This window comes from Cephus cinctus, unplaced genomic scaffold, assembly GCF_000341935.2.
Source record: "Cephus cinctus unplaced genomic scaffold, Ccin1 Ccin1_scaffold0717, whole genome shotgun sequence".
NCBI classification, from domain to species: Eukaryota; Metazoa; Arthropoda; class Insecta; order Hymenoptera; family Cephidae; genus Cephus; species Cephus cinctus.
The window spans coordinates 216,768-221,917 of NW_014333336.1; positions in this window are offsets into that span (position 1 = coordinate 216,768).

Here is a 5,150-nt window from a genome sequence, read left to right on the forward strand (position 1 = left end):
TCCACGAGCGCGCGGAGAATCTGGAAATATCTTTTATTATTTTAGTTAATCGTACAGTCTTCACGTTCTCGAATCCGTGACGCAATCAAAGGGTCACCGGGTCACTTTGCTGGATAAACGAATTAATCGATCCACCGGCTATTGTACGTATACCTATAGACGCCGAGTCACTGTTACGAGGACTTTGAGAAACATCGGGATTATTAATAACACGACTATAACGAGACTCTCAGTCGTCGCGCCCAACTGAGTCTCCAAGAGAATCAATCTTCCTCTATCTTTTCGGCTTTGGCTTTCCTATGCGAGACAAGCTGAAGTATAATCGATCCGTTTCCTTGTTACATCCTTACACCGGCTTCATGAAAAGGAAGGTACCAAGAGCAACCTTCTAGAACATTCCAGACGCCGTCTCTTCCATCATGCTTCTTCGGCTCCGAATCCCTTCAGCCTCTTCTCGCTGTGCGCCGTAGAGTCGAGAACGACCCATGAGCAAGCTCAGGGGAGCGACTATGCTATTTTGTTTCATTGACCAGAGGACAAAGGGGATTACGCTTTCCGAACGACTGGATGCCAGCGTTAGGGGATGGTTATTTCGACGTTAGGGGATGTCGAGATTACCTCAGTCTCCTCTCTAAGCATCCTTTCTCAGAGATGCCTGCCACCCCTTAATGCCGACGTTTGTTTTCGGTTAGTCCTCGCCAGTCGGCTAAGGGCGGATGACGATTTTCAGGAGGGCAAAAAATTTTCTTACGGCCTAAAAACAAAGAGGATTCGCCGGGCTTTGCGTGACAATAGAACACGGCGCGATTACCTTCTCGGATCTTTATAAAAATAACCTACCCTTCGGCACTTACGAGAAACTCGCATTTTATTCCACCCCTCATTTCTTTAAGTTCGATCGCACCGCTTCCAATTCCCACTCGACAGCAAACCTCCATACGGATTGTCGCTTTCATACGTGTCTGGCATAGAGCGTCAGGCTTTCGTTCTTACCGCAACCCTGATTGACCTCCGGATTGCTGGGTTGCTGGATAAATAATTAAACGTAGCGGCAAACACTGTTAAAGGCGAAAGGAAATTTCTTGAATAGCCTCACTTCCGCCGGCAGTTGAATTCACCCGAGCAGAAGGAAGACGCTTCCTTTCATCATTTACGCGACCCACCGTTCTACCGGGTCGCTCGTTAAATACATGTCACGTGTCTGGACTAGCAACCAAGTACTATTCCCTATATCGATTAGCAATTAATATTATCGACGGAGCATCGACTGGTACCTACCTTAACTTCGTACGAGATACGCATCGACTCATTGGCTCTTGACGCGATAGTCCCATTAGTGACCGGGGCCCGAGGGGGTTGTCGAAAACACATTAGAATTATTCGAAAGAAGCAACCTCTAATAAGTACATGAAGTACCCCCCTAGTGCTGCACCCATCCTGGACAAGTTCTTTGATTCAAGAAAATAAAAATCGATATGCATCCTCGACTATCGATTTCTGATTGCGAGAACCTCGAGGATGGGAGCAGCTTCAGCAAGAACTTGTCAATAAACCACAAAGCTTCCGGTTCTTGTTTTTCGAACCTTTATCCTATCTTTTTTTTTCTTTCACCCTCTACACTGTCATCTCTCCCTCGACTACAGGACGAACTTTGGTAAATTTGGGAATGGGGGATTCACTAAGAGAGGAGTGTCAAGTGTCATTTTCTATGGAAGAGCCCCGACTCTATATATATATATATACAAGATATAGTTCTTAGGATGAGTGACAGTTATCTCTAGAGTGACGTCACTTCTTTATTCTCCTACGTCACAGCTCTTGCTATACTATACCCATCCCTGTTTCTAACACTCTTAATATTGAACGGCGTGTGTGTATATAGATTATCACCAACGTTCCGAGATCAATATAGCCGTCATTAATGTGCAGTTACTCAAAATTTAGATGGAATTACGTTAGGCTGTCGGGAATGAGCTAATAGAAAGCAAAATAAATGGATCACGATGTGAATTCTATTAATTGAAGTCAGCGATAAGGACAGACGAAGCATTATGATTTTTCAATGTATTCTCGACTCTCGGTTTACACTGTTGCCATTCTCTTGAAAGAGCACGTGGCTTCGATTGCCTCACTTCGAGCCTTCGTCTTTGATAATGAATGTTTTATTTTAAAAATTTATCTTTTATCGTTTTAATATCATTATTCTTTGGTCGGTTGTTCAGAAAGAGAGAGAGAGAAGCGTGATCAGTCCTCTCTCTCTCTCTCTCTCTCTCTCTCTCTCTCTCTCTCTCTTCTTCACGTTGAGACGCAGAGAGATGAAAAGAAAGTAGAGAAATGAAAGAAAATAATTTTTAACAGATACTTCAGGAAAAGACATCAAGAGATGGTAAAAGCTCGATTAAGAGTTAAAGAAGAAAATATCGCTTCGATATCGATCCGCCAATCGGAAGACGTATTTGTTGAAGTAAAATAACGGTAACCGTGGATTTCGCGTCTTTTCGATATCTTCCAAGCTCCACGTAATTCCCGATTACTTTATTCGCAAAGAAGTCAGTAGGGGCTTAGAATGTCGATTGCAACCAGTTACATTGTAGATTCGCCTCGATTCGTTCGCGACGACGGCGGAAAAGCCCCGAGATTTCAAAACGTCCTTCTCGTAATACGAAAGGAGTTCTCCTCTCGCTCCCACCTCCATTTCAGTTGTCGTCTCTTCTCACTTTATCAATAAAGCCCCATTGCCCACTTACGACTGACACAAAGCACTCGTGTAACTCCATACAGTGCTGCGGTTCGTTCGTGCAGTTTTCTGTATTACCTACCCGTCTCGTACGAAATACGTATGCATTAACGTGGACGCGCAATAATATGCAATGCCGAGTTCACAATTCCGCGACTCGCAACTGCAGTCGCCAAGTAAGTTTTCTTAGGATCGAATTGCAGCCAATCGGAAAATTTTATTAATTTGACATTTCTCGATAGCCGGGCAAAAACTAACGTGCCAACTGATAAAAAAAAAAATTCACGTACGAGAATCCGAATTTCTCGGAGTTTCAAGGCGCGTTCGCAATTGAACCGTCACTATCGCGATTCCGTGCTTGCTAATGCCATCGGTGTATTTCAAATGCAGGCAATGACAAGCGGACAGACGGTGGGCACTGGTTAGGCCTAATAAAACGACTGGATAGGATTTGTGACGTAGCCTCATTCATGGTATCATAAGAGTCATTATCTGGTCTTGTCAAGATTCGTAGAACCGGAGGACTGGTAGACAGTGTCGATGACCTCGAGGGATTTTTGAGGTCTCTTAGTTGATCCAAAGAGAAGCGTCGTTGACGTCGTGTCATTCGTAGATATTCATCGGGTCGGCATGCACTCTGGTCATCCTCAAGCCGGTTCTGCGCTCCAAGTGCAGTTCCAGTCAGCCCGCTAACAAGTAATGCATTCATACGCGTCTACTTGCGCTAAGTAAACCTCAGGAGGCACTCGGGCCTTCGCGTAGCGACGTCATCCTTTCATTTTCATAAATGAGCCGCGATGAGAAGGGAAATAGGCACTGAGCCCTGTCCCATCCGGACTTCAAGACTCCAGCCTATTAATAAGATAGTCGTATACCGACGGAGCCCATCCGACTCCTTCGGACGTGGATTTTGAAAAAAAACAAAAAAAATTTTTCAGAACCAAAAATCTATCTAGCCATCCTGAATTTCTTCTTTCTGCCGCTATCCCGTACTCTCGACCCATCTTCCATGTTTCAACGATCGTCCACTTACCGATTAACCCAATCGTCGACTTCCGGTTCTGACCGGAGGAACTGAAAAGTTTCTTTCGTGTCAAGGTCCTGGGAGCCCACGGAGACAGGGTGCGTCATATCCTACCGCTGCAGTAGTAGGCCGTAACCGATTGGGCATTATTCACCTGGACGATGGTTTCCGCCAGGCGAGGAAGACCCTCGTCATGGTCTCCTGGTTCTGCGATGTTAAAACGGCCTTTCAGGCCTGCGGCACCTGTAGAGAAGCGCAAGCGACATGCCTCGTGCACAACGCACGACCGACCACGTGCGTCCCGAGCGAGCCGTCCGTTGCTGCTTTCGACAGTTGTCGAAAGACCGTTGCTCGTTGCCGAAACCGGCTGCCAAGTTTCGTACGGTTTTATCAATCGACATCCGATAAGTCGGGGTCAGGTGGCTCGTGTAGAAAGGACGTTAAACTCCACGAGTCGTAGTCACGATTTTAATTATCGCTGCAGCGCAAATTAACACTTTATGGGACGAGCGTGACGCTTTAGGATTTTCTACCCTGTTTCGCTACCCAAAACGTTTCCATAGGCAGCCGCCTCGAAGTCTCTAAAATCGAATGCCGATTGCATTTTGCAAAAGTACACCGTGACCTTTTTTTTTATTTACAGTATACATCTACAGATACCTCGTATACGGATCATACAGAAATATCTGTACAGCTTGTAGGGTATCTGGTAATTGTAACAGGAGAGTGATTTTCTTGTTGGATCTTTGGAAGAGGGACAGGGACAGAGAGCAGAGAGAAGCACAGCGCAGTCTCGAGCTATTTTAACGGTCCTTACACAGTCATTATCATATTCATGTGGATATGCGCGTGCACCGTGTCCCGAGTGCTAAATAGATTCTCAGTGCGGTATTAGCCTGCTAATTATTACGTAAGACTCATTAGGGAAGGAGAAACTAAGTCACGGAGCCCGACGACAGCGCGGAGCTGTTTTGCTTTCGATTCGTTAAACCAGTGCGGCGCGAACGTCGACGGGCGTCCCTGACGTGGGAAACGGTGTACGTACCTACGTACGCTCGTGACGGAATTGCGTGCGCCTGACGTCGAATAACGAGGAGATCTCGTGGGATCGTTATTTCCACGAGTCTTTTCTTTTCTATGTAATCCCGACGTAACGAGAACGAAGGATCGATTTTTTGTCCTTTTTTTTTTTTTGGTTCCTCTTTTTTTTTTCGGCCCCCCAAGTCCAGATTCCTGGATATCCTGAAACTTTTATTTCCCCTATCTCCCCGTAACGTGTTCTATGATTACGTACGCGTGACTGACGATCCTTTCGGTGGTAACTTTTCCAAACACGTATATCCACCGAATCGTTAATGGTTTTTTTTTTTTTTTTTTTTTTTTTTTTTT